The 12,337-nt window shown below is 39.2% G+C and overlaps 1 long non-coding RNA gene across 1 annotated transcript; it reads right to left on the bottom strand.

Annotated features, from left to right (window-relative positions):
• Positions 1–6,008: 6,008 nt before the first annotated feature.
• On the bottom strand, positions 6,009–10,996 carry LOC117077438. Its single transcript, XR_004434766.1, has 2 exons — positions 9,554–10,996; positions 6,009–9,279 (listed from the first exon to the last, which is right to left on the bottom strand). It is a non-coding gene; the product is annotated as an uncharacterized LOC117077438 (long non-coding RNA).
• Between the last annotated feature and the right edge of the window lie 1,341 nt (positions 10,997–12,337).

Below are 12,337 nucleotides of genomic sequence, written 5' to 3'. Positions count from 1 at the left end.
GGGCGACAAGAGCAAAACTCCATGTCAAAAATAAATACATAAATAGTAAATCCAACGATGCAAAATTATTGTTCTAGCCATTCAAAAATGTTAGATTTATAAAGTTCACATATACATCATTACTGTATACAGAACTCACTTCCTAACTAAGTTTGGATTATAGCCATCTTTGTCAGATTACCTCTTCCTAAGTTTCCATTTTCCTAATACCTTTAAAATTGTCTTAAATAAAGCTACCTCAAAAGAAGTCACTGAGTGAATGACTGCTAGTAGTTTAGTAACAATAAATTTCAATGGTGTAATTTATTCTCAAGTCAAGTTTTATCAATAATTTGCTACCTTCCCCAAACTGGTCTTCAGATATATTAAAGAGTAGTTTAATTACTCATCTGCTTAATGTGCATCTAATAAAATAAGGCCAACATCACCATTAACTAGAATTAACCTAAGCCCCCCACAAATATTGATTTATGTAAGTCTCCAGTCATGGCTCACTTTTTAAAATCTACCTTTTATTTGGCTTCTAACAGTCAACTGAGAATTATAACTAAGAACTTTGCCATATTTTAACAAATGCTTGGCTGTTTTTAGCATTTTGATACTTATTCTCTATAGAATTACGTACTTTTAGCACTCATTTCAATAGATTTTTCTTTTAGATCATTTGGGTCAAATATCAAGGAAAATAAATAAGAAAACGGTCAACTAAAATGCTCTCTCGACTCTTAAATGTCACATCTATATGATAAAATACCATGAGCCCCTTAAAACTCACATTGCATGGGGAGAGAATGGTCTTTTCAATAAATGATAATGGATCAATTAGATACACACATGAAAAAAATTTTAACTTTCTACCTCAAACTACACATAAAAATCAGTTTTAGATGTATTGTAGATCTAAATGTAAAAGGTAATACGACTTTTAGAATAAAACATAAGAAAATACCCATGACCTTAAAATAGGCGAAGATTTCTCAAACAGGACACAGAAAGCGTTAATCACAAAATAAATTGATAAATTGGACTACATTAAAATTAAGAACTTCTATTTCATGAGAAGTCACCATTAAGAGTGAAAAGGCAAGCCACAGAATGGGAGAAGATATTTCCACTACAAATCTGGCAAAGGACTCATCCAGAATGTTTAAAAAGGCTCCTCTAAGTCAATATGCAAAACGGACAACCCAATTGAAAAATAGGCAAATGATTTGAGCAAATATTTTACAAAACAGGATATCCAAGTGACTGATAAACATACAAAATGAAAACCACAATAAGATGCCACTACCTAACCACCAAAGTGACCAAAATTTTCCAGCATTTCTTTAAGTGAACATATCATCATTACAATTAAAAATACACATTTTGGCTGGGTGCGGTGGCTCATGCCTGTAATCCATCACTTTGGGAAACCAAGATGGGTGGATTACCTGAGGTCAGGAGTTCAAGACCAGCCTGGCCAACACTTTGAAACCTCATCTCTACTAAAATACAAAAAATTAGTCAGGCGTGGTGGCACGCACCGGTAACCCCAGCTACCCAGGAGCCTGAGGCAGGAGAATCATTTGAACTTAGGAGGCGGAGGTTGCAGTGAGCCGAGATCGCGCTACTGCTCTCCAGCGTGGACGACAAGAGTGAAACTCCGTTTGCACAGCCAAAGAAACTACCATCAGAGTGAACAGGCAACCTACAGAATGGGAAAAAATTTTTGCAACCTACTCATCTGACAAAGGGCTAATATCCAGAATCTACCAAGAACTCAAACAAATATACAAGAAAAAAGCAAACAACCCCATCAAAAAGTGGGGAAAGGATATGAACAGACATTTCTCAAAAGAAGACATCCATACAGCCAACAGACACATGAAAAAATGCTCATCATCACTCGCCATCAGAGAAATGCAAATCAAAACCACAATGAGATACCATCTCACACCAGTTAGAATGGCAATCATTAAGAAGTCAGGAAACAACAGGTGTTGGAGAGGATGTGGAGAAATAGGAACACTTTTACACTGTTGGTGGGATTGTAAACTAGTTCAACCATTATGGAAAACAGTATGGCGATTCCTCAAGGATCTAGAACTAGATGTACCATATGACCCAGCCATCCCACTACTGGGTATATACCCAAGGATTATAAATTACTCTACTACAAAGACACATGCACACGTTTGTTTATTGCGGCACTATTCACAATAGCAAAGACTTGGAATCAACCCAAATGTCCATCTGTGTACAGACTGGATTAAGAAAATGTGGCACATATACACCATGGAATACTATGCAGCCATCAAAAAGGATGAGTTTGCGTCCTTTGTAGGGACATGGATGCAGCTGGAAACCATCATTCTTAGCAAACTATCACAAGAAGAGAAAACCAAACACCGCATGTTCTCACTCATAGGTGGGAACTGAACAATGAGATCACTTGGACTCGGGAAGGGGAACATCACACACTGGGGCCTATCATGGGGAGGGGGGAGGAGGGAGGGATTGCATTGGGGAGTTATACATGATATAAACGTCATGCACATGTACCCTAGAACTTAAAGTATAATAAAAAAAAAAAAAAGAAGAATAAACACATAAAAAAAAAAAAAACATATTATCTATATGCTCCTGCAGAATTTACATGAAAAGAATAAATATACGTGTCTTCTCTGTCTAAGTAAAAGAAGAATATCAAGTAAACTATTACCTTCAATCGACTTGTCTTTTTAGACTGTGCATATGAAGTGTCGACAAGAATGTGAAACAAGTAGAACTTTTAAAAATGACTGCCAAGAGTGTAAAATTGGTATAGCCACTTTGGAGAACTGTTTGGCATTATCTATTAAAGCTGAACATATGCTCGCCACATAACCCAACACTCCGAAAGGAGTGCACATATCCACTAGAAGATATGTATAAAGATGTTAATAGCAGCACCATTTATAATGCCTCAAGATGAGAAAACAACACAAATGTCCACTAAAAATGGAATGTTTAAATAAACTGTGGTATATTCATACAATAGAATACTATACAACAACTAAAATGAGCCACAGGCTGGCTGCGGTGGCTCACGCCTATAATTCCAGCACTTTGGGAGGCCAAGGCAGGTGGATCACTTGAGGTCAGGAGTTCAAGACCAGCCTGGCCAACCTGGTGAAACCTCGTTTCTATTAAAAATACAAAAATTGGGCAGGTATGGTGACGGGTGCCTGTAATCCCAGCTACTTGGGAGGCTGAGGCAGGAGAATCACTTGAACCCAGGAAGTAGAGGTTGCAGTGAGCTGAGATCACACCATTGCACTCCAGCCTGGGCAACAGAGCAAGACTGTGCCTCAAAAGGAAAAGAAAAGAAAAGAAAAGAAGTGGAGCAGAGCCATATACAAAAACTGAATGACTCTCACATGCATGATGAGAGGTGGCACCCCGCCAAAAAAAAAAACTACATACTATTGTATGATTCCATTTATTAAAAAGTCTAAAACCAGATGCTGAGGGGAGAAGATCTATGCTTTACAAGTCAGGATCACTTTCAGCATAGTGCCTGGAAGGGGATATGAGGGAGGCTTTTGGGGTGCTGTTATGTTCTCTTTCTGGAGCGCTGTCCTAGTCTGTTGGTTACATGGATATATTCACTTTGTGGCATTCATCAAGCTGCACACTTACAATTTGGGCATTTTCTGTATATTATACTACAATAAAATTTATATTAAAAAATCTTTTTTATACATATTTATATATTTTCTTTTTTTGTACTTTTTCTATATTTCTTAGATTTCCTTAAGTGAACATATCACCATTGTAATAATAAAAGATAAACACTGTTTTTATGCTCCTGCCAGGATTTATACACAAAGAATAAACCAGATTTATCAACATATAGGTGGTCTTGCCTGCCTAGGCAAAAGAAAAAGTTTTAAGCAATTTCCTTCAATGGTTTGGAAAATTGTGTCAAAGTGCCAACCTGATATGAAATACATCTTATATGAAATAGATTATTGAGGTGCTGTGAAGTCAATATGGTCAATAACAAACTGCCTCTTTGATATCAGGAACTTCTTGCTTTAGAAAGTATCTGCAAAACTACCTCAGTTTGCCTGTAAATCCTAGCATAGCAATAGTTTACCTGCCAATTGGACATTTTAAATACCTCATCAGAAGTCCAGTGAAGTGCATTTTAATAAGTCACAGGATATCCCAGCTTTCTTCTAATATAAGAAATAAATAAAAAAAAAAAAAAAAAAAACAGCCTGGGCAACACGGCAAAAGACCAGTATTTACAAAAGATACAAAAATTAGCCGGGCATAGTGGTGTGTGCCTATAATCCCAGCTACTCGAGAGGCTGAGGTGGGAGGATTGCTTGAGACTGGGAGGTCAAGGCTGCAGTGAGCCATGATTGCACCACTGCACTCCAACCTGGACAACAAATCCAGACCCTGTCTCAAAATAAATAAATAAATAAAAATAAAAGAAAAAAAGAAATGGGAGAAAATGTTTTCTCATTCTGTCCTTTTCATCTCCTTCTTTGCTTGTGTCTTCTACCTCTCTCCCTTTTCTTTTCTTCTCTTCCTCTTTTTCTTCATTTTCTCTATTTAATCTTAGTCATGCGATCACCAGTGAGGCTAGAAAGTTTTAAGCTTAGTTCTCCTAGTGTTTGAAATGCAAGCTGAAGTGAAGGCCCTTGTTATAACTGGGAAATTAGCCTCCAGCCTCTCTAAAATTGGAAGTGCAAAGAGAGAAGGGAAAGTGAACAAGTATCTGTTTCTTCTTCCTTCTCCCGCTCCAGTCCCTCCCACTTAGTTCTCCAACAGGCCTCACTATAGGTCAAAATGAATGCAGCTGCCCAACACTGTGATGCGAGCTTGTTCACATTGACGGACACTTTTCTCATGTTCACGTGGTAGGTCACAGAGCAGTAGGGGAAAGGGAAGTGGTGATGCAGTATCTTCTAGCCACGCTAGGGGTGGGGGACCAAAAAGTTGTCAGGGGAAAAAAAATACTCGAACAGTGAAATGGAGCGTGTATCAAAGTGGAGGAGAGTGGCTCTTTGAACCGCTATAGTGACAGAAAGAGCAAATCAGGTGCTGTACACATTACAAAAGAACAGGGAAAAATTGTACAAGTGAGATGGTGTGTATCCAAGTTATCTGAAGACCCTGAAATCCTTTAAATATTAGAGATTACAGCTATGATGCTAAATGCCTTAGGGACTTTCAGAAGAACTTATACATTTAAAAGGGGTGCAAAACCTCGAAAATTTATAGGCATCCTAGAAAGTCCCCCAACAGAAACTCTGAAACCTGCATCAAGACTTCCCATTTTACAGGACGAGGAAGGTGGGGGTAGGGGATGGGGTGGTTTCCACCAGGCCCAGCAGAAAAAAGTAGAAAGGTCACCTTCTTCCAATCTGCAAGTATTTGAAATCCCCTCATGGAGGATTGTGACATGAGACTGGAAGACTCAGAGCACCCAGGATGGGACCTCAGGCCAGAGCCAGGTCAGCTCGCAAAAGAAGGGCAGGAAGTCCCTACTCTGGTGCTGCTGGCACACCATCCCCCAGAACGGAGGCAGAAGTGGGAGGCAGGCTGCCTGGCAGAACTAGGTGGAGAGGGGAGCAAATGGCCTGAGAATGCTGACTACATTTGAGTATTTGATGTCTGAGGGGGAGTTGGGGCGAGGCAGAGAACAAATGACTTAAGAAAACCACAAAGGCAGATGAAAGACACAAGATAGAAGAGAGGAGGCTAACTATAAGAAAGTGATTGTGGGCAGGTTGAGAGATAGCCACTGGGACAAAATAAAGTGGTCAGTGATGGCGAGGAAGGAAGAAATCAGCCTCAGAAGGAGCAGAATTCACACCAATCTGAAGCTCATATCTGAAATAGATTCGCACATTATTCAAGCCCAAGAGTTGTGGTTTGGGGTGCCCTTATATTAGGCTAGGGGGAGGTGGCAGGAGGGGTTCTTTTTAAATAAATGAACCATAAATGATTCAAAAGGTTTTTTTAACTTATTATGAAAAATTGAGCATATAAAAAAGTAAGCAGAATATAATAATGACCTTCATGTACCCAGTACTCTGATCCAACAATTGTCTAATCCTGGCCAATCGTGTCATTCAACCACAACCATTTTCCCCCTTCTCATACTAGTTTTTTAAAAAATTGTTGTAGTTAATGGCCGGGTACAGTGGCTCATGCCCGTAATCCCAGTACTTTGGGAGGCTGAGGCGGGCTGATCACGAGGTCAGGAGCTCGAGACGAGCCTGGCCAACATGGTGAAACCCCATTTCTGCCAAAAATACAAAATTATCTGGGTGTGGTGGTGCATGCCTGTAATCCCAGTTACTTGGGAGGCTGAGGCAGCAGAATCGCTTGAACCCAGGAGGCAGAGGTTACAGTGAGCCAAGGTTGTGCCACTGCACTCCAGGCTGGGTGACAAAAGTGAAATCCTATCTTAGAAAAAAAAAAAGTGACCACAATGTCATTATAACTCAAAAATTCTTACCATCAGGGGACATTTTGGTGGCATTTCTATATTAAGGTCTCTTTTGTTACTGTACCCAAAAATGCTTGTGCGTTTTAGAAGATTTTGGAAGAGTGAGAAGAAATTTTACTAAGAGAAGGGATCAGGAGGTAAAGCTGTATCAGGAACCCTGGGAAGGACAAAGACCTAGGAAGAAAGACTGTTCTAGGCCGGGCACGGTGGCTCACGCCTGTAATCCCAACACTTTGGAGGACGAGGCAGGCAGATTACCTGAGGTCGGGAGTTCGAGACCAGCCTGACCAACATAGAGAAACCTCTACTAAAAATACAAAATTAGCTGGGTGTAGTGGTGCATGCCTGTAATCCGAGCTACTCGGGAGGCTGAGGCAGGAGAATCACTGGAACCCGGGAGGCAGGGTTGTGATGAGTCGAGATCATGCCATTGTACTCCAGCCTGGGCAACAAGAGCAAAACTCCGTCTCAAGAAAAAAAAAAAGAAAAGATTTTGTTCTGTGGTTGGTCATAGAATACAGTTGTGCAGTGGAGGACATGCATCTTATAAAACTCCATACTTAGCTCTAGAGAAGTCTGCAGCAATCAGTAGACATCAAAAAGCCAAAGTTGAAACTGCTCTCATTGAAAGCAGAGAATGAGGGGATCTATGTAACAGGAAAAATGGTGTTTTCTGTTCTGTCTCCCCTCCCCCAATCTATTGTACTAATATATTATGTGCATCATAAAATATTTTAAAAATATATCATTAAAGGATGTGATTAAAAAATAAACTTCTCATATTTTTCTCACACTCTAATAGATCATCTTGGACCCCTCACTTTGGAGACCACAGAGCTTGATTGTCACTGTTACCCCAAGTGTAGTCTTTAAGTGGGTGAGAGAGAAATCCGGTTTGGCAGGTTGAAAAAGAGCCTAGGGACACCTATGCAAAGGACAGTAGAGGCCAGTGGTCTCAACTCTACTGTACATTAAAGTCAGCCTGGGAGGTTCTGAGAAATGTGAACACTTAGGTCCCACCCTATATGAATCGGATCGGATTAGTAATTCAGAAGGTGAAATCTGTCCTTTTTTTTTTTTTTTTTTTTGAGACGGAGTTTCGTTCTTGTTGCCCAAGCTGGAGTTCAATAGCGCGATCTTGGCTCACAGCAACCTCTGCCTCCCCGGTTCAAGTGATTCTCCTGCCTCACTCAGCCTCCCGAGTAGCTGGAATACAGGCGCGTGCCACCACGCCCAGCTAATTCTTTTTGTATTTTTAGTAGAAACAGGGTTTCACAACGTTAGCCAGGCTGGTCTCGAATTCCTGACCTCAAGTGATCTGCCTGCCTTGGCCTCCCAAAGTGCTGGAATTACAGGCATGAAGGTCTGTGCATTTTTAAAAAGTTCCTCCAGTGATTCTTACAGGCAGGGTTGAAAATCCACTGGTGTAGGTGTTTAAAAAAAATAGTTGCTTAACGTGAGGATATTAGTTCTGATTTTAAAACATTTTATTCTGCTATTTTCTCGTCTATGAGTGGGACAATGTTTCGCAGGGAAGTGAAAGGAAAAGGAGGGTAGAAAAACTTTAAAGTAGAAATCAGACCTAATAAAAGAATAGTGAAGTTCGCTCGAAAAAGGGTGGTTTTCATTTCCATATTCCAGGTTCTAATTTACTACATTTTAAACTGATCCAAAATTTTGACAGACCTTATTTTCATTCAACCAAAAGCACTTACCCTACTAGATTATTAAAATTATCTAATGACTATTTCATATTGTGATCATGGTTATTTCATATGTCAAAATAATTAATCCTGGCTACTTATATATTTTCTTTTTAATCAAGTTTATCTCTCAGTTGGGAAAAGAAACAAATCTGGTCTTAAAAAAATAGAAAGATATTTTCTATCTCTGAGGAACTGACTTCATCAAATTATCCTGGAGGGAAAAGCAAGTACAAAAATACGAACTATAGGCAGCTGGAAAGCAAAATTCTCCACAGTGAATGACATACCAAATCCTGCAGGGAAATATGCACCACAATACATTGTTTCCTGTGGCTTCCTGCCTGAGGAACACTGAAGAACAGTAAAAATTATTCCAGAAATGATTTCCTCAGCTGTCTCATGAATGAATTTAGCACAGGTATTTGGTCAAAACGTTAAATCACTGTCAACTCCAAACGTGTATATTGATAAATGTTTATATATGTAATCACGGGTTCCTAAAAATGAAGGTTAAAAGAAACTTGAACTGGATTCCATGTTATCACAAGCCTGGAATGCTGAAAATGCTGTGGCAAAGTCATCCATTCATTCATCTAAGTGAAAAGCCTATAAAACCATGGGCATCTTCAGCCATATCCTTAACTTTCACCATTTTACGTTTCACAAAAGTTATACTGGCATTATATTTTGTGCTGGAAACAAAGTTAATTGTCTTCTGCAGGATACTTAAAATAAAATGGGCAATCTTAGTTTATTTTATGATACTTAAGAGGCTAAAATGAGCTTGTTCCACAAATAGCCTTCCTAGTAAATCCTGGGAAGTCATGAGAAGGCGTGTGATGGTAGCACGCGCCTACTGTAGATGGCATTGTGCATTTGGCTTGGCCACAGCAAGTATTTACTAAACTAGGGGTGGGTTGCCACAACAGACTCCAAGGTCATGCAGAAAATTAATATCAATAATTAATATCTTTGTATGGTTTTACATGGTACTTCACATTTTTAGATGATTTATAATTAGTTATCATCCATCTTTGATATGTTATTGCCATAATTTGGGACCTCCATATCTCTTACCTGGACCACCTCTTTTTTTTTTTTTTTTGAGACAAGTCTCGCTCTGTCCCCCAGGCTGGAGTGCAGTGGCGCAATCTCCCGCTCACTGCAAGCTCCACCTCCAGGGTTCACGCCATTCTCCTGCCTCAGCCTCCTGAGTAGCTGGGACTACAGGTGCCCACCACCATGCCTGGCTAATTTTTTGTATGTTTTTTAGTAGAGATGGGGTTTCACCATGTTCGCCAGGATGGTCTTGATCTCCTGACCACGTGATCCGCCTGCCTCAGCCTCCCACCTGGACTACTTCTAAATAAGTTCTCATCTCACTCCAGCCCATCCTTGCCATCATATGTTCTCTTGACAATGCATCTGGGAGCCTGTCACTCCTGTTATTTATCTATGGAATGTTCTATCTCTTGTTTCTTGGTTCTCACCTCCTACTACCTTCCCACATTCACTGCTTAACACAACCACATGGAGCTTTGTGCCATTATGCAAACATACTGTTTGGTTCTAAGCTCTGTTTCTTCACTGTCCTTCATGAGTATCTTCAGTGTCTCTGCCTGACTGGCAAGCTCTCACAAGGCCTGGGAAATCAAGCCACAACTTTATCTCTTCTGTGGAAGCCTTTTTGGAAAGCTCCGGGGTTGGCCTTTCTATCTTTTGTGTTATCTTAACCTTTGTATATACTTTTATTGTCATTCTTATCACCATTGTCTCTTTCCAAATCTGGGTTCACCTCTCCCCACTATCACCCCCAAATAGAAATTGAGTTCCTCCAGGGAAGATACTCTTTCACAGTCATCTTAGTATCCCCAGAATCTAGCAAGTGTTCAATTAAAGAAACTGATGAGCTCAATTGATTATTAAAAGAATTTTTGTTCCTGTTTGAGGTAGAGAAAGTAGAATAATATAAAGCAGAAACAAAGTTATTTCAAAGTTATTTCACCTAAATCAGAGGTGAGAAATCTATTTTACTGTGAGCCAGTTATGAAAATTTAAAGATGCTCACTGGTTATATTTTTAAATTACTTAAAACAAAAAATATTTCTACTGAATGAAAGAATTTCAAGGTGAAAATAGGTACTTCCTGTTATAGGCACTAAATTGTTAAAATGTGAGCAGATGTCAGACGCAGCAACACCGAGATGGTTTTCTGATCTTTGATCAAAGCTTGGAAGTGGCAGATTGCTCTTCATCAACCAGGATCATTTATTCTTGGCACTAAGTCTTGGCACTTAGATTACAGAGGATCACAGGACCACACGGTCCTTGTTCCTTAGGGAGGCCTTTCTTCAAAGGTTGACTTTCTTTGCCATCCTCTCTCTGCAAGGGGTCTCTCTGGCCTCTCTAACTTAGTGGATTTTTCCTTCCCCTCTCCTTCCACTTCCGTGAGTCAGGTGTTACAGTTAATACTTAGCAAAGAAAATATATACACATATTAAAGTTGATCTTTAGCAACCTCATATAAAAAACACCTTGGGGAAAATGCCTATATCTATGAATAGTTGCTTATAAACTATGATTCACAGGGTCTCAAGGGGTTATGTAGCAATTTGGGAGACTGGCTGGATGGGGCATGTTTTGACTATTCCATCACCTACAGGCCTTGAGCATTTCTGAAGTCTTCTCACAGTACTGGGCCATATGTGACATATAAGCACTCAAGTTGTGTCTACGGGGCATCAAAATAGCTATCTAATTGGACTAAATAAATTATATTTAAAGCATATCTTTCTAGGATAGGAAAACTGGTTGTTTTGTATCATGTAAAAGTTAAAACAAGGAGATATTTAAATATGTATTTTAATTCCCTACCTGACTGCATTAAAGATGAATATACATTATCATCATATGATTCAAATGATTACTGCTCTGAATCTGTGAGGAGATTCACTACTTCAGAGAGGAAGGAACTGATATTTTGTGAGCATCTGCCAGATACTTTACAAACATAAGTTCATTTAATGGCTTAGCACATGAGGTGGATATCACATGGCCCCATTTTACGGATGAGGAAATTAAGATTCAGAGGGGTTGGGTCACTTCTGAGGTCACATAAATAGTATATGATTGAGCTGGCATTTGACATGGGGTCTGTGTGTCTACAAATCCAGTGCTTTGTCTTCACACCACACCACCGCTGGAGGCCCACAGAATTATAAGGAACCCAAATGAGACAGGGAAATGCACACAGCCTTACTCTATAACTGCACCTAAACCATGCCAGGCTATTGAGTGTTGATTGCTAGTCCCCCATAGCTCCAGGAAAGGGAATGCCTCATCTGTTTAGAAACTCCCATACAACAATCCTTACCAGAACTTACCACTAAACCAAAATCTTGACTTTGTAAATACAACAAGCAGTTGTCATCACCCTGAGAAAAAACAAATTTCCTTACTTTTAGTGATTATTAGGTCCTTAAATATATTTTATGTAGTTAAATAATTTAATTTTTGTTTGCCTTAACCAAAGTTATATAAGCTCATGGTTTAAGTAAGCTTTAAATAAGGTTTGATGTGAAAAATAATGGTCCCTTGTTCCTCCCCTCAGTATATTTCTCTCCACTCCAAAGGCGGCCACATTCAATGTTTTCAGAAATTTTGTTTTGCTCATTTGATTAATTTGTTGGTTGGTGGTTTTGACGTTTACTTCCACAACTTTTTAACGCTATATTTGCTTATGTTATTAATTTGATTTTTCAAGTGTAGGCATTTTCCATGACTTCTCACTGTGGAATACAAGGGCACAACTTTCTTTCACCACCCTCTCTCGCCCCATCCCACACATCCACCCTTCCCATCTTTTCATCTACTTACTATCTTTATATCAAAATTTTGATTAGATTAATACTTAGTATTTATGTTAGTTATAGTGAAGCTCTGTAGTATATATAATTTTTCTTTTCATTTTGGCTAAAACTTTTGCTTCCCTGGAGTTGGTTTTTGTTGGTTTTAGCAAACATTCTCTGTGTATATCACTAATTTAACCCCAAACTCTCCATCAAATGCTTAACATTGTTTCTTTCTTTTCTTTCTTTCTTCCTCTTTCCTTCCTTCTTCTTTTTCTTTCCATTTT

This window comes from Trachypithecus francoisi, unplaced genomic scaffold, assembly GCF_009764315.1.
Source record: "Trachypithecus francoisi isolate TF-2019V2 unplaced genomic scaffold, Tfra_2.0 Lachesis_group0, whole genome shotgun sequence".
In the NCBI taxonomy this organism is placed as follows: Eukaryota; Metazoa; Chordata; class Mammalia; order Primates; family Cercopithecidae; genus Trachypithecus; species Trachypithecus francoisi.
This window is presented reverse-complemented; position numbering and strand designations above follow the sequence as displayed.